The sequence below is a fragment of the Balaenoptera physalus genome (genome assembly GCF_965194825.1).
Source record: "Balaenoptera physalus genome assembly, chromosome: 7".
NCBI lineage: Eukaryota > Metazoa > Chordata > Mammalia > Artiodactyla > Balaenopteridae > Balaenoptera > Balaenoptera physalus.
This window is the reverse complement of record NC_138886.1, coordinates 34,805,670-34,829,287: the sequence shown is the minus strand read 5'-3', so window position 1 is coordinate 34,829,287 and position 23,618 is coordinate 34,805,670. Positions and strand designations below refer to the sequence as shown.

General features: G+C 46.0%; 1 long non-coding RNA gene across 1 annotated transcript in view; it reads left to right on the top strand.

The window, feature by feature from the left end:
* LOC309663977 overlaps window positions 1-23,618 on the top strand; it is an 83,568-nt gene that overhangs the window by 43,485 nt on the left and 16,465 nt on the right. The window lies entirely within an intron of this gene.

The following is a 23,618-nucleotide window of genomic DNA, read 5'->3' as shown; positions in this document are numbered from 1 at the left end:
TCACTTAAGCCTGCTAACTTTTCTTTCAAAATATCCCTCTCCCCATCTTTTCTTTCTGCCTTCACTGACTCTGCCCTAGCTCTGCCCTCACTGAACTCTGAGTGGAGTGACACCCCCTGATACCACAGCTTTCTGTCTGCCTCACAGGAGCTAGGATTCCAGGCACCTTCCTGTGGTCCCTGTGGCCGTTGTCCTTTTTTTCCTGGCAAGATGGAGCCACACACTAGCCAGACAAAATATGGGAGGGGGTAAACTGTGGGATTTGGAGGCAGGAGTTCTTGATTCTAGACAAGGCTCTACCATGGGTTTGCTAGAGAACCCAGGCAAGTCCTTCATGTTCTTTGGATCTTGGTTTCCGCATCCATGCAGTGAGGATGCAGAATTGAACTGTTTTGAATGCTCCTACCAGCTCTGATGTATGCTGATTTATCACATGTGATTTCTTTCAAATACAGGGCTCATTCGTGGGGCTTCTGTGACGTTCTTCCTTCCCTCTCTCCCTACTTTGACAGACTTGTCTTCTAAGGTGAATTCTCTTTTGCCAAGTCTTACTCAGACCTCATTTCCTGTCCCTGACTCACTCCACTTGGCTTCTTCCCCTACCCTGTAGCCTAGGGTATGTATGCTGATGTACAAATTTATTCTGATTGTTGGCACAGCTTCTACTTCCCCGTTCTCTTGGTCTTTCCAGAGAGTCTCTGCATTCTGTCTCTCCTATTCCATCCAGCTGCCACATTGATGGCCAGTGAGATCTTTCTAAAGCATAAATTGGAGCTTGTCACTACCCTGCTGAAAAACCTTCAGTGGCTCCCCATATCCCCAGGATAAAGTTTATTTCCTTAGCCTCCTTTTGTAGGTTCCCACACCCCTCTACAGTCTGATCTCAACTCAGTTTCTCTACTCAGTTGTTTCTGAAGGAATGGTCCCTCTATTCTTTTGCTCTCTGTTCTCTCTGCCTGGACTACACCTTTCCCCCACACTTCTCTGTCCATTGAAATCCTACTTACCCACTAGGGCTCAGATCAGCTATCACTTTCTTGTGAAGCATTTCTTGATTTCTTCATTCAAAGGAAAACACTGTTGCTTCTGGATTCCCACAGAATGTTAACTCATTCAGCAGAGAAGAATCACTTTCTTTCTTCTTCGTATTATAACAAAGGCAAAGGCAGTGTCTGATTTGGTCAGGTGCTTGGCACATAGGTGGTGCTCAGTAAACATCTGTTGAAAAAGGGAATAACTACTCTCTGGTTTTCTGCCTTTAGACTCACTCCCCAACCAGGCTACTTGAGAGGCCCCCTCCAATCCACCTATCATAGATAGATCTTCCCAAAGGGTGGCTTGGTTTATCTGCTGCCAAACCCAACTCATGTTCATCCACATTTAAACGGAGGAACATAAAGAAGCAAGGATTAGTGCACGATCCTCATCACTGAGCATAGAGACACCTACTGGCATGGGGAACTCTGGTGGAATTCCCTGCCAGTGTGCACAAAAGCAAGTGGTTGATGAGGCCCACAGTTAGGATTTACACTGGCTGAGCTGGGGAATCTGAACACCTGGATCCTTCCAAATACTAGGTTGTCAGAGCTGAAGCTAGTGTTTGAGATCAGTGTGTCCAAATAGATACAGAAGCTGAAGCCCCAAGAAGGCTTCCCAAGGTCACCCAGCAGGTTGGAGCAGGGCTGAGAAAGAAACCCAGGGCTCTCACTCCTAGGCCTGAGCTCCTCCCTCTCCACCAGGCCATGGAGTTTTGTAAGAATCGTTGTAACTCCTGGATGTCTTATTTCACGAACAGGGATTTTCCTAGAGCTGGATTAATAAGACCTTGAAATTGGCACCAATCTTTTAAATTCTAAGAGCAGAACCACTGATGGATGAGTAGGAGAGACAGAGAGAGAGAGAAAGAGAGAGAGAGAGAAGGGGGAGGGAAGAGATGAGAGAACAGGCAGACAGAGAGAAACACAGAGAGAATGAAATATAGACAAAGAAAGAGAAGAAGAGACAGAAAGAGATAGAGATGAAAAATGATCAAAGACCAACAGACAGACAAAGAGACCAAAAGAGAGTCAGAAAGAGACAGGAAGCAGAGACGGAGGAAGGCTATACTTACCGATCCCTCCCTCTCTTCTTCCTATCTCCTTCCTCTACCCAGCCCTGGGAAGTGCTTCAAAGGTGAGTATAGCTGTTGTTCCTTTGGGTTCTCTGAGGCTCATAGGATGATGTGGCCTCAGAAGTCCTAAGATTTCTTTACTGGGGGCTGGGACTTCAGCTCTTCAGGTGGTGTGTGGGCTGCAGCAGCTATGTGGGTATGAGGTAAGACTTCAAGAAAAGTATTGGGGTTTATCCAGTAGCTTCTTCCAGGTTTCCTGGGGCTGCAGAAAGAGCTCAGCAGAGCAGGGATGTCAGGAACTCTGGCCCTGGTTTGGGGTATGGCACTGCCTGGCTGGGCGTCTTGAGAAGGTTTTCAACTCAGGCTTTGGATCAGCTGACCCTTGAGGCCTTCTGGCTTAAAATTCATGACTGAGCCATTGGATATAAAGATAAAGGGTTCCAGCTCTTCTTGGATGCTCAGTCATTACTCTGGAATTGTGTCTGCCATCAAGGATGTGAACAGAGAGGGATTATACGTCCAAGGAGACTGACTTCCTATGCTGATGCCTCCAACAAAAAAATCTTCGTGGTAGAAATGTTAAGTTACAGACCATCAGAACTGGAGGAGCACAAGACACATCTTTCCTAAATTACTCATTGCTCAGATGGGAGACAGAGACCCAGAAAACCATTGTCAGGGCAGGAGCTAGAAGCTAGGACTTAGATCTGTTGGTTCCCAGCCATGTCCCAGGGTGTTAGGCTATATGCTGAGTGGCAGGGAGGGAAGTTGGGAGGACAAGACTGGGGTCTCATAGGCAGTGAGAATAGCCAAGGCACCAGAAACATCCCCAGAATTTGGGTTGAGTGGCACTGCTTCTCCCTTCCTGCTCCACACTTTAAATTAGGTTTTTATTCAGAGCTCGTTGGATAGCCCCACATCATTGCTCCAGGAGCTGAGAGGCAACTGGATGCACACTTACTTTTCATTCACCAAGAACTCAGACTTTCAGCTCCTCTGTCTCAAAGCCTTGCCAGCCATCTATCTGGACACACTGATCTCAAGCACTGTCTTGGAGGAGGTTGCTTCAGGCTTTGGGGAGTGCTAGACAGTGGCTGAAGAAGGCAGCAGATGGGGTAGCTGGGAAGATGAAAGGGATGTTAAAAAGATGACGCTCTGACGTGCAAATCTATTTACATTACACACCACAAATCACCAAATGATGGAGCTGACTTTCATAGGCATTCTGGGGCTTTTTCTTCATTCCTTTACTTATTCATTCATATACGTACTCATTCACTCATGTAACCAACCGACCAGTCATTCATGATGCACATTCTCAGGAGTGGTGATGGTTGTGGAAGTGGGTGGCATTGGTGGTGGTGATGGTAGTGGTAGCAGGTGCTTTAATTGGTGGGTGGTATTGTTGAGTGTTGGTGATTGTGGTGGTGCTGATATTGTGGTAGTGGGTGGTAGTGATAGGTTGTTGGTATTGGTAACGATGGGTAGTGGTGGGAGATAGGTGTTTTTTTGGGGGAGTGTATCGATGGGCAGTGGTGACTGTAGTGTTGTTGATGGGGTAAAAGTGGTGGTGCTGATGTGGGTTGTGGTGGTGGGGAATGTCATTTATGGTGGTGGTGGGGGTGGGGATAGTAGTGACAGGTGTTGTTTTAGGGTAAAGGTATTTTTAATAGGGGTAATGGTAACAGTGATTTGTTGTTGTTCATGGTGGTGGTGGTTTTGGAGATGGTGCTTGTGATGGTGTTTTTAATGATGGTAATGGGGTAGTGTTTTGGGGGGTAGTGATGGTGGGTGAGTGGTTGTGACTGTGGCAGTATTGTTGATGGAGGTTGTATTTTCTATTGCTGTCACAAAAGGTACCACAAATTTAGTGGCTTAAACCAACACAAATTTATTACCATATAGTTCTGTAGGTCAGAAGTTCAATGCAGGGCTCACTAGGCTAATATTAAGGTATCAGCCGGCTGAGTTCCACTCTGGAGGGTCTAAGGGAAAATCTATTTCCTGGCCTCTTCTAGCTCTTAGAGAACATTCACATTCCTTGGCTCATGGGCCCCTACTTCCATCTTCAAGGCCAGCAATGTCACATCTCTCTGACCCTCCTCTCATTGTAAATCTCTCTAATCACAGCCAGGAAAGATTCTCTGTTTTTATGGACTCATGTGGTTAGATTGGACCCACCCAGATAACCCAGGATAATTGCCCCATTTCAAGGTTCTTACCCTTAATCACATCTACAGAGTCCTTTTGCTATGTAAGGTAATATATTTACAGGTCCCAGGGATTAGGTTGTGGACATCTTAGGAAAGTAATTTTTCTGCCTGTCATAGGGGTTATGGTGGTGGTGGTGGTGGTGATAGTGGTGATGGTGAGAGTGCTGGTGGTGGTGATGGTGGGAGTGGTGGTGATGGTGATGGTGGTGATGGTAATGATGATGGTGGTGGTAACTCTGGTGGTTGCTGTTGGTTGTGGTGTCAGTGATGGTGAGTGTAGTGATGGTGATGGGTGATAGTGGTTGTAGGGATGGGGGTAGAGGTGACAGTGATGATGTTAGTGGGTGGTGGGTGTGATAGTGTGGTGTTGTGGAAAAGGGAAATGGTGGTGGTAAATGGTGGAGATATTGGAGGTGGCCAGTTGGGCAGTGGAGACAGGATCACCCAGTTAGGTCCTCAGTGTACTTGCAGTCTGGTTGGGAAGGAGGTATGACCTGGCCATAACACCTTAACTGCAGACATACAATGCTCAGGGATGTGGGAGAGGGAAATGAAGAGTTTTGGGGTTTTGGTAGAGATAGAAGTTTTTGCTGGCTAGGGCTCAGGAAGTTCTTCCTGGACCCTGAATGGTAAATAGCCATAATAAAAGAAGAAATCTACATAAAAATAATAGTTTTATTGCTTTTATATTTGTAATACCTGCTAATTCAACAGAACCAAGAAGTATAGAAAAGTACAAATAAGAAAATTTTAAAATTAACCAAAATCTCACTTCCTAGACATAAAGATGGGGGAGAGAGGTCATTTTATTTTTAAATTAATTAGTTTTATTCTTGGTTGCGGCGGGTCTTAGTTGCGGCACGTGGGATCTTCCTTGCGGCATACGGGATCTTTCGTTGCAGCATGAGGGCTTCTCTCTAGCTGTGGTGCACGGTCTCCAGAGCACGTGGGCTCTGTAGTTGAGGTGTGCAGGCTCAGTAGTTGTGGCATGTAGGCTTAGTTGCCCCATGGCATGTGGGATCTTAGTTCCCCGACCAGGGATCAAACCTGCGTCCCCTGCATTGGAAGGCAGATTCTTTATCACTGGACCACCAGGGAAGTCCTGAGAGAGGTCATTTTTACACTCAGAGATGGAGGTTGAGAGGTTCCCGACTCAGAAGGACATTCCCTCCCAGATGGAGGAAGCAGTATGAGTGATGGAATGAAAGTGTCTAAGGGGTAGGGATTGTTCCAGAGCAGCCATGTCCATCACCATGGGCAAGGGTCCTGCCCTCCCTCGGGGAAGAGAAGTGACACATGGGGCAATGAAAGTGGACATACTGCTGACAGAATTGGACAGGGGTAGGGTGGGGTGGGGTGGAGCAGAATGGGCTCTCCCTTTGCATGCCCTTTGTCCTGTGACCCGCCTGGGTGAGCAGATAAGCTTCTCGGATCATTGCATTCTGTGTGTCACTCTCGGGGAACGTATCGAAGTGTATCGAAGCAGGCTGCTGCCGAATCTCAGTGAGCAAGGGAGATCTGGAAAGGAACAAGATAATACTCCTTTTCTCTGCTCCCTTTGGCACCACCCCTTCTCCTTCTCTGCCCATGAGCAGAGCCTCCCAGAATCCCTGACATTTCTGTTTATTTGTGGATCTGTGTGATGCTAAAGGAGCATGCTTAGCAGTGACCTTGCGCGAAAAGACCTCTTTGGGTCCTACTGATACTAAGGGTTACTTGGAAGTTTTCAGTTCAGTTTGAGAGCAAAAAAGTATCCGAATTTTAAGAGCCTTTTAAAGGTGATCAAGTCCAGGTCTTTTCAGTCCTTCCATCCTTGTTATTTTTTAAACTGTGGCATTCTTTTGTCAAGCAATGTCTTCAGTGAAAATCCAACATGGACACCAACAGAAAGGAGTTGCTCTGGTTGAAGCAAAGGAAGAAGTTCCTGCCTAGCTTAGCCCTTGATCAACTCACCCCTAACCATGGATTGAAGTGTGAGATGGGGTTGGTCATACTTGTCTTTCAGGGCTGTAAGAGAATGGAATGTGATGATGCATGTAAAGCTCCCAGGACTTATAATGCTGGGAGGCACTGAGGGCTTCTGAGTGGCTTGGGGTTTACCCTGGGCTCCTCTGGGGGGAGGGGAGCAGGAGTTGGAGCCTGGAAGATGTCCCTGGAGGATACCCGGGCAGCCAGGTCATCATTCTGACAGCCCTCGCCTCAACACACCAACGGCAGCATTCAATTCAACACACACTTCCTCTCTACCTAAGCCCCACCGCCATCCTAAGTGACCTCAGTGTCCCCTGGACTCACACTCAGCTTCAGCCCTGCAGTCTCAGGATAGCCCTTTATAACAATAGCAGCAGTTAGTATTTATGGTGCACTTGCCCCATGCCAGGCACTGTTTTAAGGCCTCCACGTGTTATCTCATTTGGTGCTCCAACAATGAACTCTTCCAAGGGAATACTATTATCCTACCATTTTACACACGAGGAAAGTGCATCGTAGAGAGGGTACATGATTTGCCCAAGGTCTTGCAGGTTCTAAGTAGCAGAGCTGGGATTTGATGCAGGCACCGTTGTGCCAGGACCCACATCCACCAGGGCCTTCCCCATCCCTGAAATCTCAGCTGTCACATCTCACTCCCTGGCTACAGCTTCCCTCTGCCCTTGCTCTTCTACCTTAGAGACACTTCTAGGTGCTTTTTGTACCCTCCCCCATTTCACCCAGTCTTTTAGCCCTTCCTATCTTCATTTTATCATCCCAAATCCTTGGACTTGTACTAGCAACCTCATCCGCTCTCTGAAGCCCCAGACCTGCTACCATGTCTGGTGAAAACCCAGCTTCACCTATCTGGAATGAGACAAAAACCTCTCGTTTGAAAGCTGGCTACTTTGGAACCTTCTGGAAGGTCTGCCAGAGTCTTCTTCCAGAGATAATTGCTCCTTTAGAGAAACTCTTTTAAGAACCTTTAGGTGAGACACAGGGGGTGGGTGGGGCTGGGGGTGTCAGGGGAGGTTTCTCCTAGGTTGGGCCTTCTGCACCTCTAGGTGCCCACCCACAGTGCTTCTACATGAATGGGACTCAGCACGTGGTGAAGGGTGTCCCATTCCCTCCCACCACCCCTGCCCAGGAGAGCCTCAGCAGGATAGATCACAAAGGATGCTTTTCAACACTACCCCTGGAATATGAAAGGGAGTTATGCTTCTACCTTAAAATAATCAGCCATCTGTAAAATGCATTCCAGAGTCCTTACCTTGGACTCAAGGCCCTATAAAATCAGGCCCCTGCCTCCCCCATAGCTCTTCCGCCCATCAGGATCACATAGCTCAAGCCACACCAGCTTCCCAGCTCCCCTCAGACACCAAGCACAAGACAGCTTCAGCACCTGCCTTTGCATCTGTGTCCCCCCCATGCTGGACCATGCACCCCTAGATATCCAAACAGCCTGCTCCTCCATTTCATTCGGTCTTTGCTCCAATGTCACCTGCTCAGAAAGGCCCCCCCTGACCTGCCTAGCTAAAATTGCATTCTGTCGCTCTCTAACTCCTCACTCTGCTTAAATTTCCCTCAAGCCCCCATCATTACCTGATGTCAAAGTATAATTTCCAAAGAGTCAAAAACATGACCCTCTCACAAGCATCCAGTGGGATGTGCCAGTGATTTATTTAACTCATAGTGAGGGAATCAGCAGGATGACAAAGCTGGTTCAAAGGAAGTATGAGAAGCTGATGTATATAATCAATAGAAAAAGAGCACTGGAATAAGATTGCAAAGTTAGATACTAAGCTGGTTAATGTCCTATAGCACAACAAAACCGTAACCTTTGGGGTTGCCCTTTCCTCCAGACAGAAATCATTTGCATCTCTGCTGGACAAAAATCATTTGCTGCTCATCAGTCTTCTTTAAGTTAGCATTTTACTTCTTGGAGTCTGGGTCCTAATCAATAGCAAATAGTAAGTCAAACAAAAGTTGCTCTTCTAGAGCAGTGCTGTCCAAAAGGACTTTCTATAATGAAGGAAATGTTCTATTCAATATGTCTATGCCATCCAATATGATAGCCCCTAGCTTCATGGGGCTAGTCAGCTCTTGAAATGTGGTTGGTGTGACTGAGAAACAGAATTTTAATATTTAATTATTTAAATTAAATGAAATCTCAATAAATTTAATTGCTACATTAAATATACTTTATGTTTATGTGTATACCAATATATATAACAATATGATATAAATATAGTGTGATATAAATAGTTTAATATGATATAAATAGAAATTACATGTAAATATATATTTATTATATTAAATATATTTCATCAACTAATACAAAGTTAATAAGTTAAAATTTAAATTTAAATGGCCACCATAAATTTTACTGGCTACCCTATTGGACAGCATAGCCCTGGGATGTCTGATGACATTTATTTATTTATTTTTTATAAATTTATTTATAAAATAAATTTATAAAGGTCTTCGTTGCTGCACGCTGGCTTTCTCTAGTTGCGGCGACCAGGGGCTACTCTTCGTAGCAGTGCGCAGGCTTCTCATTGCGGTGGCTTCTCTTGCTGTGGAGCATGGGCTCTAGGCGCACGGGCTTCAGTAGTTGTAGCACGCGGGCTCAGTACTTGCAGCGCTCGGGCTTCAGTAGTTGTGGCTCGTGGGCTCTAGAGCGCAGGCTCAGTCGTTGAGGCGCATGGGCTTAATTGCTCCGTGGCGTGTGGGATCTTCCTGGACCAGGGATTGAACCCATGTCCCCTGCATTGGCAGGCAGATTCTTAACCATTACGTCACCAGGGAAGTCCCCTGATGACAGTTAGACAGCTTGTTAGACAACGCTGTAGCTGAAAGGGTGTTATTTTCATATTTTGAATAATTTTTCTTAACTTTGACATCATATGCTTGTTTGCTTTTGTCTTCTGTCCCTACTAGAAAGTAAGCGTCAAAATAGTGGGAACTTTGTGCTGTTTTCTGCATGTCCCCAGCACTTAGGAGGGGTGCCCAGAGCATGGAAGGTGCACAGTCAGTATTGTTGAATGAATAAGTAAGCATAAGGAGGCTGGAGTCTTACCAGAAGCTGAAGCAATAAGGGACTCCCCATGGTATGTTTGGCTGACAAGGTTTAGCAAGAGTGATGCCTCATGTTTAATTTTAAATGGTTTTCATATTCTGTAAAGTAATTCCCTGCTGTGACCCTCAGACTTTCAGTGAACTTATGTGGCTCTAGTGGTTGATGGTTCTGGGGTGGGGGTGGGGTTAAGGGCTGTGGGCAGAGGGCCAGGCCTGGAGGCTGGTGATGAAATGCTGGGAATGAGGGGGGATTGATCTGGGTGCAGACATGGAGAGCTAGAATGGACAGAGGACTCCCCAGAGAAATGGGAGTGCTTCCTGGGGATCCTTAAAATACCAAGGAGAACCTCAGGCACCGTGCAGTTAAGGAAAGATGAATCTAGTTACTTACTTTGGATAATATATGAGTCAGGGTAAGCGACCTGCAGTAAAAACAGTCCTACAGTCTCAGTGATTGAACATCAGCAAGGTCCCAGGACAGGGCCCAGATCTTACAGGACAAGGTCTAGCGGGGGTAGAACCAACTCTTCATCTATTCACATAGAGTGAAGGTGCGGTTGATACAATTCACAAATCATTTTTTCCATATTTGGGCTGCCCTGGGCCTATGTTTAAATGTGGGAGTGTTTACTCAGGGAGCTAAATGGAGTCCACCAGGAAGCTCCGATGCTCTGGGTGCAGAGAAGTCAGGAGACCACAACTCCCCTTCCTTATGCCTCCCCTTTCCTGATCTTGTGATCTTGTGCATTCCTCTGTCTCTCGGCCAACTTGAGACCACACAGCTGACTCTTAGATCCTGGGGTCTTTCCACAGCACAGGTGCCTGCTCTGCTGGGCTACACCTTCCCTGGGGCAGGCAGGTGGTTGTTTCTGCCCAAATCCTTCTCACCCCACTTTTCTGAGCCACATAAAAGATGTGGCCTGTCTCCTGAGGTTGGGAATGGTGGCAGGGTTGGCATGGGGAGGTGGCACAGGTCTCATCTATAAGGTACCTTGGCTGCCCATGGATGACTGAAGATTGTAAATTGAGTGAAAAGGACTGTTTCTCTCTCTCCTTCTCAATGGTCATCAAATGCCCTGGTAAATGCGGTTATGAGGTTATCAAGCTGCACCTCCCTGGGAGAATGAGACCTGGAATCATTATTGGAGTAGCCCCTCCCAGAAAGACAGAATGTCAGATATGGAGGGCCCTCAGCAGTCAAATGTTCTCACCCCTCATTGTGCAGAAACCTGGGCCTGGAGAGGGGAAGGGACTGCTTGGGGGCTTACAGCAGACAGTGGCAGAGCTGGGCCTTGAACCAGGGTCTCCTGTCTCCTAGCCAGGGACTCGTCCCCCGTCCCCCACTCCTGAAGCCTCCCTCAAAGGTACCTTTTTTCCGACTTGTCCCCTGGTCCTCCTTGCCCTTTTTACTGCCATCAAAAGGGCCAAGATGAAGTGGAATAGGAGACATAGTAGGATGCAGAGAGATGCCTTTTTAGGCTGCAGAGACTTCCATTCTGGGGCTAGAGCTGAGAACTTGTTCGTGAGGGCCTTATCTCTGGTATGGGGCCCCCATGTCACCCTGCTGTCTGGAGTGAGGGGCTTGGGTAGGGTGGCAAGCATTGGTCTCAGGCTGTGCCTGGGACTGGGTTCCCAGCCTGCCATATATATGGCTCCGCACCCCTGATGTCTGTGCTGTATTCTCTCTTCCCAGCCTGGGAATTCCCCGTTACCTCTCCCTTTCCATGCAACAGGGGAATCCACCAACATCAGAGTTAGAAGGGCCCTTCGAAATCTTTCAGCTCCCTCATTTCACAGCTGGAGAAAGAGGCCCAGAGTGTGGAAGGGGCTGTCCTTGGCCACATGGCCAGTCAGGGCAGAGCTGGGACTAGAGCCTGAGGCTTCTGAACCAGCCAGGGGTTTTCCAGTGCTTCAGCCTGTCTCTTGCCAATTATCTTATCTCATCTCATCTTGTCTCATCTCATTAAGGATGAGGGGCTGGAGAGGCAGCACTGAGATGGCATCTTCAAATTGACTTTTGAATAGCTCTTGGCTTGTACAGTGTATCATTTGAGACAAACCCTTCCCCATTCCCATGCCCCTTACCCAAGCCCAGCAGTGGAAGCCACCCCAGGCCTCCCTCCCAGTTGCTCCTCTGCTGGCCAGGCTATCTGTGTGGGGTCTCAGGACAAAGTCTGGGCAGGGGAGGACTGACTAATAGTGAGTAACTCCTTTGGGCTTGTGCTTCTGGAACCAAGACGGATAGACAGGCAGCCCCCTGTTAGGATAGGTCCTTTGGGATTTTATAGAATTCTCTAGAAGGGAAGGTGGAGGGAGATTAAAGCAGGTGAATAAGGAGCAGAGGCATGGTTGAGGCTTCTTGTTGCCCCAGGCAGATGAGGGGGTTTAATGGGGCCTCTTCCTACAGGGAGTCTTCCAAGCTTGACTACAGGATTCCTTAGGATAGAGGCAAAACTCAGAATGCACTTTGTTCACTCAGTCAGGATGCTTTTGGTTATCACAGAAACCCAACTCACATACGTGTAGGACAAGGGGGAGAGGAGGTTATTGGGAAGATACTGGGCTTTCCTATGCCACTAAATCATGGAAAGGCCTTTCTCACATCAACAAATCATATCCAGGTTGACTTCAGGGACACAAGAATTCGAGGAGGCAGCCAAGCCCCTCCTCCCATCTTTCAGCTCGCTTATCTGTGTGTCAGCCCCGTTCTTTAACAGCTTTTTGCATGTTAGGGGACACAACGCTGACCATTCTCCAGTATCCCACGTTTGCCACAAGGGACAGATGGCTCCTCTTTCCTCAGGTCCAGTTGGGGACATCCCCAGAAGGACTTAAACCATCCTGGGGTTGGGTGAGATGTCCACCCACGGCCTGAACCATAGGGTGTTGGGGTCCGTCTCCAGAGAACAGAAACCACAGTGAGCTAAGGGATCCTTCTTCCAGGAGCCTATGCTGGTTGATTTCTTTAGAGTGCTTGTTGATATCTCCTACATGCCACGCCCTGTTGGGGCTGAGCTGTGAGCAGCCTCAGATTTAGGGCCATCACAGTTGAACCTGGGAACAAAGCACAAGGCAGGAAGTGCCCCAGGGCTAAAAGAGAGACAGAGGTGGTGCTCTGGGATGAGAGCAGTTTTAGAATCAGTGAGAGAGAGCAGAATGTGTAAAAGCTCGTGGGAACCGGGAACCTCCAGTGTATGGGGCAGGTAGCAGGAGATGAGGCTTATGAATGAGGCTGCAGGGTTTCAGATTTGACCTGAAGGAAATCGGGGGCCACGGAGGACAGGAAAGTGACGGGGTCAGACTTGTGTGACTCTGTCCTATGTGGTTTAGCGGTTTGTCTGGCATAGGGTTGCTGAGTGGCCTGTTTTAGGAACTCCCTTTCAGTGGTGTGTGGAAAGAAAGGGCTAAGATAGAAGTCGGAAGAGGGGGTGAGTTTTAGCCACGGGCTTATCCTAGGGTGGCCTCAGCACTCCATGCACAATTATGGAAAAGCTATATTAGCATAATTGAGCTCCTTTGTTCCGTATGGCTGTTTCTCCATGTGGGAGCCAGGAGAGAGACATCACTACTCTAAGGAAAGAAAAAAGGGATTGCTTTGTGAAACTTAATTCATCAGCCGAAGAAGCTGCTTTTGGTCAAATTCTAACATCCACTTAGCTTTCCTTCCCTGGCCTTGGCTCTGCCATTAGCTAGTTGAGGTAGGCAGTTAGGTTCTGTCCTTTAGGGCCTGGAGTAATCCGAAGTTTTGGCCAGCCACTGTGGTGAGGAGGAAGCTCTTGGCAGCTTGGCTGGTGACAGGAGAGCACCTGAGGCCCTGGAGATGGAGAGGACAGGGAAGGGTCAGACACATGGCCTCCCCTCATAGAGATTCTGGTCTTTGGGTTCCCTCCTGGGTCAGGATAAACAGAGAGCATCTTCCTAGAGCATCAATTGTTATCAAAGATTTTGGAAGAGAAAAATCATGCATCATTTTTATATTAAAATCAGATGGATATATTATGGAATAGTATGCACGTTTTACACAGTTTAAAAATTTTTTGGTAAAAATTTTTAACATAAAATTGACCACCTTAACCATATTTAGGTGTACAGTTCAATAGTGTTAAGTATACTCACAATGTTGTGCAACCAATCTCCGGAACTCATTTCATCTTGCAAAACTGAAACTCTGTACCCACTAAACAATAACTTCTCATCCTCCCCTCCCCCCAGTTCCTGGCAGCCACCATTCTACTTGCTGCCTCTATGAGTCTGACTATTCTAGGTACTCCATATAGGTGGAATCGTACAGTATTTGCCTTTTTGTGAATGGCTTATTTCACTTAGCATAATGTCCTCAAGTTTCCTCCATGTTATAGCAGTGACAGGATTTCCTTCCTTTTAAGGCTGAATAACACCCCATTGTATGTATATACCACATTTTGCTTATCCATTCATCCATCTGTGGAATACTTGGGTTGCTTCTACCTTTTGGCTTTTGTGAATATGCTGCTATGAACATGGGTATGCAAATATTTGAGACCCTACTTTCAATTCTTTTGGGTATATACCCAAAAGTGGAATTGCTGGATCATATAGTAGTTCTATATTTAATTTTTTGAGGAACTGCCATACTGCTTTTCACACCAGCTGTACCATTTTACATTCCCATCACTGTGCATAAGGTCCCAGTTTCTCCACATCCCAGTCAACACTCACTATTTTCTGTTTTCTTTTTCATAGTAGCCATCCTAATGGGTGTGAGGTAGTACCTCATTGTGGTTTTGTGCATACATTTTTAAAAGGAAAAGAAATATCTTGCCTCTGATGGCTGCTTTGAACCTCACCCTCAAAGCCTGGGGTGTGTGCATTCAGGCTTCTCTGTCCTCGGGATCTTTCGGATCAGAGGCGGAGAGAGCATCCTGGACCTGGACTTGGCACACAGTGGGTCTACAGGAGTTGCTGCCCTTCCTCCTCCCCACTTGCCATCCGTCTTGCTCTCATAGCTTAGAGGGCGGGATAGACCACACATAACTGTGATGTGCAGCAGGATGAATGCGTTTTGGCAAGAGTCAAAGCATTAGGCTCAGAGGACAGGGCAATCCCTCCCATCTGGGGACATCCGGGGGACAGCTTAGTGGAGAGGTGATATCAAGCTGGGCAGTGAAGGTAGAGAGGACTTTGCAGGTGGAAGGAAGTGACATTAGAGAGTTTCTCCTCCTAGTAGTTATGGGAGCAGGTCTGAAGGAGTCTAGCTGCTCCGCACTTATCCCGCCCTCCCCATCACTGCCAGCCAAATTGCCCTTCCTTTAGGTCAGGGAAGCCAGTGCCTTCAGGCTCCTTCTCCAGACCTCTCCCCGGATGCAGGATTTGGCCCTGCAGATCACTCTCTTTTTCTTGAAACTCTTGCCTTGGTTCCTCGACACCTGGCTCTTTTGATTTTTCTCCTCTTCTCAGACTGCTCCTCCTCGTCTTCCCTGATTTTTCTTCAAGCTCCTGAAGTGTTTCTAAGGGAGAAGGCTTGGCAGCTTTCAGTGTGATGTGCTTGTGCAAGCCTGCCATCAGGATCCCAGGGCAGGGGCTGTCAGCAGTTGAAGGGGTGACCAGGCCCATGCATTTAGCCTTGATTGCTGGTGCCCTCAGAGGAGTCCCACTGTGTCCTCTCGCCTCTCTTGCCCTAGATAAAGCAGCAACTGCTCCTTTCGGGTCGAGTTCAATTGATTCAAGCTCCCATAGGCACCTGGGCATCCGGTTAGGGAGATAGTATTAGAGGGCATCAGGCAAAGGCATCAGGGGTCCTTCTTCCATCTGATCTTGTCATGAAGACAGAGATGAGTCTGCCTGGCCCTGCACTCCAAGAGGAGAGCCAGATTTGGGAAGAGGCAGTGACAGTCACTGTGATAGGCAGTGTGAGGAGATGTTCCCCGTTGCAGTGGGAGCTGGAGGAGGAAGATGTCCGTCCAGCCTCAGGCGAGGCTTCAAGTAGACCTGGCAACCTCCCTGGAGAGAAGAGCTGTGCAAACACACAGGCCAAAGGCAGTATGTTCTCAGAGGCATCAGAGATACAAACGAGTACTTTGTGTTTTGGAATAAGAGGACATTTTTTCCTAATTGGGCATTCAGGAGTCACCAAAGACATCCTGGATGAGACAGAGTTTGAGCCACACCTTGGGAGAATGGAAGCGGAGAAGAGGTGGAAATAGAAGGACGAGGGACAAGAGTCAGAGCAGCCCCAGGAGCAGGAACCTGTGCATTATGTCCAGGGAATGGCATGGATCTCGGATGGCTGGAGCATTTTGCTGACGGAGATGCACAGAATATTCTTGAAGAGTGGAGTGATAGGGTGGGAGGTGTGCAGTGATTAGCAAGTCACTTCTAATGGCAGTGTTGAGACTGCCATTAGCTAAAAGTATTAGGTTTGAGAAAAGTGAAATCCAATATGTGTGGACTTAATTAGCAGTGATTTCTGGGCCAGTGAAGTGGGAGCAAGTCTAACCTTTTGGAAAGCGGTTGCTTGAGGCATCAATGCACAGCTCCTGTTCAGGTGATCCTCAGTCTTTCTAAGGATGCCATTTTAACCCAGTTTCCTGGAGCTTGTACAACTGAATATTTGATGCTTTAACAATTGAATTGGAAAATCTCAAACAGAGTAGAAAGAGCTGTCATTTTAAGCTTCCTGTTGGCTCAGTTTTTGCCTGGGTGTCTAGCGGCTGGAGAGGCTGAGAAAAGAAACACAGATGGAGGAGCAGGTCTGCTGGGGGAGGGGAAGACATGTTTAGTTCTGGCCTGAGGTGCACGGTGGCTCCCAAGTGGAGATTTCCAGAAGACTGTTGTGTTTATGAATTTGAAGTTTCGGGTATAGATTTGGGAGTATATTAGCCAGGGTTTTTCTAGTTGTGAGAGACATAATCCCAACTTTAACTATGTGAAGCCAAAAGCAATTTTTTGGCTCGTGTAAGTCCAAAGGATGATGATCCTGTTAGATGTGGCTGCATCTAGGGGTTCAGTGATGTTGTTGAAGCTTTGTCTGTCTGTTCACATCTCAGTTCTGCTGTGGTCTCTGCTTGGCTTCATTCTTCATGTAGCCTCTCTCTATCACATAGGCTTAGTATCTTCAGTGGAAAGAGGCTAATTTCTGCCAGCAGCAAAGTCCTGGGAGAACTTTGATTGGCCAGGACTGGATAAGGGTACCCAGCACTGGGGTAAAGGGAGGGCTGCCATTATGACTGGCAGTTCCACTATGACCATGTGGAATAGGGAGAGAGGAATTCTCCAGAGTAGAAGTGGGGTATTGTTGCTGGGTATGCATGTGGGCCAATGAACACAGCAGCATCCACGGGCTATGTCTGGGCAGCTTCACTGCACAGGTGGTGATTCTGAAGCTAGACGAGTGGATGAGGCTATAGAGAGACGAGAGGAGAGGACTAAGGCTCAACGCTCAACCTGCCCAAGTTCAGGGCAAGAGTACAGGCAGAAGAGTGGCCATTAAGGTCTTCCAGGACCCATGACAGGCAGGAAGGGTCTAGGTCAACCCAAGCCCCAGGAGGAGACATTTCAAGGAGGAAATGATGATGTGATTCACTGCAGATAGCTCCAGTGAATCAGCAGTGGAAAGGTGTCCGTGACTTAGCAATTAAGCCACTGATGAGCTTGGAAAAAGCCAGGGAGGGGTGGGATGGAAGCCAGCTTGGAGGGGCTATGAAAGGAACAAGAGAGTGAGGGAACCAGAGAGGTCAGTGAGTTTTTGTTTTTGTTTTTGTCTTAATGAGGAGACACTTGATCATGTGTTAGTGCTTAAGGGAGAGGTTGAAGTTTGGGAACAGGGAGGAAATGCTGGAGCACATGGGCAGGGCTGGAATGAAGGACAGAGGCAGCAGGATTACCTTTGTCTCCGAAAGACCCCCTGCACACAGCCATGCTACATGCAGAGTGCACAATCCACCTTGTTTTTTATTGTTTTGGTGACTTAATATTACAGCATATGCACTTCCCATTTGCCTTACAGTATTTATACTTACCTTTTAAAATTAGATTTTTAATTACAAAAATAACATTTGTATATGATAAAACAGAATGCAAATAATTCAGAAAGGAATAAACATATAAAATATTGGTCTTTTCCATTTCCCCCAGGCTGCCTTCCTCAAGGTATAACTGTTTTTAAAAGTTTTCTTGGGAATTCTTCCAAAAACTTTTCATGCATATGTAAGTGTATATATACATATATTTTAAAATAGACAAGTGAGATCCTAGAGTGCATTCTGTTCTGCACCTTGCTTTTTTCACTCAATAATGTATCTTAGAGATACTTCCTTATTAGCATGTATTGAGATCACTTATTCTGTTCCAAAAGCAGGATGGTGTTCTATTGTGGACTGGAGCAGGGTCTGTTCAACCAGTTCTCCACTGCATGAACTTACTGTTGTCTCCAATTTATTGCCATTAGAAATAATACTTCAGTGTGCATTTTACTACAGGTATCTTTGTGTGCAGAAAGAACTATTTTGGTACAGTAAATTCCTAGGAATTGAATTATTGGAGTATATAACAATATATACATTCAAAGAGAATATATATTATTAAATGGAATTATTGGAGTATATAAGAGTATATACTCATAAAAGAGTGATAGATAATGGCAAATTGCTCTTCGGAGAAGTGCTATAGATGATAACATTTCAAAATTTGAGTTAGAGATATGCAGGTGTTTATTATATTCCTATCCATATTTTTCTGTATGCTTGGATAGTTTACCCCCCCACACACACAATATTTACACTCCCACGAACAGTAAATGAGCATGCTCCCATTTTCCCAAGAGGACATTAACAAAATTTTTAATCTTTACTAGTCTGAAAAGTGAAAAATGGGATATCTCTATTGCTTTAATTGCATTTATTTAATCACCAGGGTGGCTGATCATTTTTCAGTGAATTGCTTTTCCATTTTAATGAGTCACACTCCTTTAAGGCCTACAGAATATTTCATTTTATGTATGTGTCCTAATTTATTCAGCTGTATTCTTGTGGGTTATTTATGTTGTTTCCAAATGACTGTGAACATCTTTGTACATAAAGCTTTTTTCTCTTCTCTTTTAGACTTTTTTCTTTAGTGTACCATTTCAAAAGATGAATTGCTGGGTCAATAGCATGGACATTTTTATGCCCCAATACGTATTGTCAAATTGCTTTCTCAAGGGACAGTACAATACATAGTACCCCCAATTTCATTATACTCTTATCAGCTTGGGTTTGTTAATAAAAATTAATTTTTGCTAATTTTATAGATAAAAATAGGGCCTTAATTTCATTTGGATTTTTTTATTACCCATGAAGTTGAATTTTTACATATGTTTGTTAATTAACTGAATTTCATCTCTCTGAACTGCCTGTCCCTCTTCTCTGCTCATTTGATGGGTAGCACATTCTTATACATATCAGGGAAACCCTTATTTCCTCCGGCTCTGTGACCTTCTGGGACGTTATTGACTGATACCAGATTATCAAGTCAATCTCTTGCATGAGAACATGGGAGAGAGGCCATGGTTGAAAAGATTTAGGGTAGTGTAGACTGAGAACTGAAAGGCTAGGACTCTAGGTAATGGTGGTGGCTACAAAGATGAGAGAGGGGGGAAGGAATTTGTGAGTCAGAATAAAAATTCATGGTCAGCATAGACAACATGCTGAGCTCAGTGTTCTTCGTCTCTGAACTTTTTACTTATATTTCCTTCTACTACTTTACTGATTAAACTCCTAAACATTAAACTCCTTAATCTACCTATAATTTTTTTTGTTTTAAGTTGTAAGGAAACTATTTGTCCTCATATAATTAACCAACTGAACTATATATTGAATAATCACTCCTTTCTTTCCCCACTTATTTGATTTACCACATTTACCTTAAACCAGTCTTTAACATATACTTGGATCTATTTCTATGCTACTGTGTTACTGCTGATTTTTCTACACATAGTATACTTTTAACTATTAGAATTTATTTATCAAGTAAGCAAGTTTACTTTCATTTCCCTTTATTTCATCAAAAGTTTCTTAGCAATTCCAATTCATTTATTTGTCTAATCTAACTGTAGTAGGCTGAATAATGGCCTCCCAAAGATGTCTGTGTCCTAATCCTTGGAACCTGTGAATGTTACCTTACATGGCAAAGGGGATTTTGCAGGTGTGATTAATTTAAGGATCTTGATATGAGAAGAGTGTCTTGGATTATCCAAATTGGCCCAATGTAATCACAATGCTTCTTATAAGAGGGAGGCAGGAGTAGCAGAGAGAGAAGATGATGGGGCCACAAGCCAAGAAATGTAGGCAGCCTCTAGAAGCTGGAAAAGGCAAGGAACAGATTATCTTCTGGAGCCTTTGGAAGGAACAAGCCTTGCCAATATCTTGATTTTAGCTCCTTAAGCTTCACCTCAGACTTCTGACCGTCCAGAACTGTAGGAGAGTAAATCTGTGTTATTTTAAGCCACTAAGTTTTTGGCAATTTGTTATAGCAGCAACAGGAAACTGATACACTAACTTAAAATTTCTTTTAAAAACTAAGTTCTAAATGTTGTTCCACTGTGGTTTTGATTGAATTGTATTAAGCAGAGAATTTAATTTGGGAAGGACTGACATTTTTATATTATTCAGTCTTGTTATACAGACTTCTCCAAAAGGTGCCCCCATCTCACCTCTCTGACCATTTTTGCCCATTGCCTGCTACCTTTGTTTGGGTTCCCCAGAGGTAGACCTGAGTGCAAGTAGTAGGAGACTGAGAAGGGAAGGCAGGGAAGGGAAGGCAGCCACTAGAGATGTATCATCAAACATCTGGGTTCCCCAAATTTTCTTGAGAGAACAAATGTGTCACCTTGGGAATGGAGGGGCATCAGGTTGGAGAGGGACCATCACACCTGGTGATATTAGCAGGTGGGTCCTATCCTCATAGCCACTGGCTGTTAGGGCACTCACTTTCTTCCCTGGGGCCCATTGTCCACACATTCCCTCTTCCCTCGAATGGAGGCAAGGTTACGAAAGGGGATCAAGCTGGCCTAACTCGGCACAGGACGTGGTAGCCAGAACAGCTTCCCAGGGGAGATAAGCTGCTTGCCAAGTGTCTAAGAAGCTGTAGCAGATGATCCCTTTGCCCTTCCCATTGTGATGAACACCTGATTTCCAGTGTTAGCATCTGCATCTCTTTTCCCAGGGGCTTATCCTGCTGGCCAGAGCCCATGGCAGGTCAGAAGTGCCAGAGAACTAAGTGTCCTCCCCAGCAGCCTCCAACCAATGACTGAGGGGGATGGAGAACTCTGACCCCCAGGGCTCCCCAGTGGGTTGAGGCTGGACCACGCCCCCTTATTGGCTGCCTTCCCTTCCCTGCCTCCAGCAGGTGCTTCCTGATGTGCAACATCTGGGAAAACCCAAGTTAACACGGTGGGCGATGGACCTAAGTGGCCAGAGGGGTGAGATGGAGGCATTCCAGGCACGGGAATCAAAGGCAAGCCCCTTGGAGCTGAGAGACAGAGATTTTGAGCCTAGGGTGTGAGCTGAGAGGATGTTGACCTTCTTTACATTTGATGTTTTTACAGCTTCCCTGACCTGATGTTTTTATGGCTCCATCATTATGGTGCTTGGCTGGCTGGTCACTATGGCTACTACTTGGGGTCTGACCACTGGCAAAGCCCCTTTGAGCTCCCAAGAGGGGTAAGAGTGTCTGGAAAGTCAGTCAGTTTCACTGAGGCAGCAGGATCCACAGGCCACCTAGACTTCATTTTGGCAGGAGAGCTGAGAACAAAGGCTTCTGGTAGAAAGAACTCTCCATTCCGGAGGATTTAATGCATTCCTGGGAGGGGAGAGACATCAGTGGAGAGTGAGCCAGTGACTGTCCAAGAAAGACATTCTGCTAGGCCCTCCCTGGTAACCATGGGGATGGAGGAGAGTAGGAGCCTGGCAGGATCCATATCCCGTAAAAACGTTGGTGGCTGGATTGCAAGATGAAGAGCCTGCAGATACCCTCTGACACCATGTAATTTATGGGATAATCAGAAGTCCTCCTGAAGGGCTGCGAGGGAAGAGGAGCTGTGATTCAGAGCCTGGGGGCCTTGGTTGTTTAATGAGGCACTGGGAGCCCACAAAGATTTAGATCAGAATGATTTGCCCATTTAGGATGCTGATTTTATCTTAGCATCACCCCTGAAGGATGCCACTTCTTCTCTGAAATGCCTGGAAGTCTGGATGTGGAAATCAACAGCCCAGAATTTGAGGGGTATCTTGTAAGGATACAGTCAAGGGGTCTGGAGGCTGAAGCTCTTAATTTTGACACTGGAAGCTGCCTACCGCCAAAGAAACTGAGAGAAGCTAAGAATCTCCTGCTGGAAAAGCCCTTACAGAAGGGGACGCTAAAGTCCAGAGAGGTCAAGGGACTGGTTCAAAATCACACAGTACACCAGGGACTTTTAGCACCAGTGATAAGATCAGGTGGAAGAAAAAAGAACCTTCAGTCTATGCAGGGGAGAGAGTTGGCATGCTTCCTTCTTAGAAGACAAAGAGCAGTCTACAGTGTGCAAAAGGCACAAATACTATCTTTTGGAGCTTTAAAGCTTGAACATTTAAATTGCTTTCCTAAATGCAAAATACGTACTACAACATTTTCAGAATCTCTAATTGTTGGTTGAGCAATTAAGAGACAGCCTATTAATATACGGTGACTGACTCATGAAACTGATTAAAAATGGCATTTGTATGCCTTTAAGCTGAGACATTTCCAATGTCTGGAGACACAAGGGCCTGAAACAAGATGTTGAGTGAATATTCACTGGATCAAAGGATGAGTGAGACTTGACCCTCTTAGGGGGACCTGGCCCTGGTCAGGGAATCTTAATTTTTTTCCCTTTCTGATTCTAAAGCTTATTGTAGAAAATTTGGAAAATACAGAAAAATATGTAGGAGAAAAAATAATCACCACCCCTTTATTAACCACCCCCTTCCAACCTCTCCAGAAATAACCATTCTTAACATTAGGATATATTTCCAACAGCCTTGTTTTTTTTTTGGTATATATGTATTTTTAAAAACTGGTGTCAGCCTTAAGAGGTTTGAATCTTGCCTTGATTCTAACTTAGCATTTAACAGTCTCCAAAGAGATGAATTTAGGTAGCTGCATTATATTCCACTGAAAGGTTGTGGCATAATTTATTAAACTGTTTCTAGGTCGTTTCCAATTTTTCGATATTATAAATAACATGATGATAAGCGTCCTGGTGCATAAATCTTGGGCGCCATCTTTGACTGCACTCAAGGTCCATTTCCAGCGATGGGAGCGATTGGAGAATCCTCACCCTCCCTGCACTTCTGGCACCAGGCACCCAGAGGCTTCATCTCCAGCAGTGCCCAGCCCAGTCCTGCTCTTGGGCCCACAGCTTCAACATCCTGGAAGATGACCTAGCAGGGTGGAGGAGAAAGCCTAAGTCTGTGGGAACTCACTGACCGAGCTGCTGAGCTGTGTGCCTTTGGGCAAGTCCTTCCGACTTTCTGTAAAAGGAGGAGCATGAACTACGTCATTGGATTTCAATTTTATTTTTTTAAAAACCCTTTTTCGTTCAAAGGAATATCTACATTGAAGCCTGTTATGTAAAACAGAAAAGAGAAGCTCGGACTTCCCTGGCGGTCCAGTAGTTAAGACTCCGCGCTTCCACTGCAGGGGGCACGGGTTCGATCCCTCGTCGGTGTACTAAGATCCTGCATGCAGTGCAGTGCGGCCAAAAAAAAAAAAAAAAGGCTCTCCTTTGACTAGAGTCAGAGCCATACCTGATTGTTCTTTCATCCAACAAAAATTATTGAGGACCTAGTAGGTGGCTGGCTCTGTGCTAGGTACTGGGAACAGGGAATGAGCAAAAACATTTGGCACTTCGCTACATCCCTAGACCCCTTGCATTGCATGGGGGGAAAGGCAGGGTGCCATGAGGCACTGCTGACTGTACTATACTAAGATTGCCACCATCAAGCACCTACTTTTTATGATATTCATTATTTACATACTTGATAAGGTAGCCTCTGCATTAGTTGAATTGCCCCAGGCTCTGCTCCCTTCTAGGTACAGCCTTTCCTGATTCCACCATGTCTAGTGGCCCCTGAGCTCTGGGGTAGCTCCTCAGAGCCCCAGGGCCCTGCAGACCCAGTCCAAAACCTGTGGCCTTTATCCATTCCGGGACACCACTGTTGATACCACTCATGCTGCTGTTACTACTCCCAGCAGCTCTTGTCCCCTGAGTTCTCCCT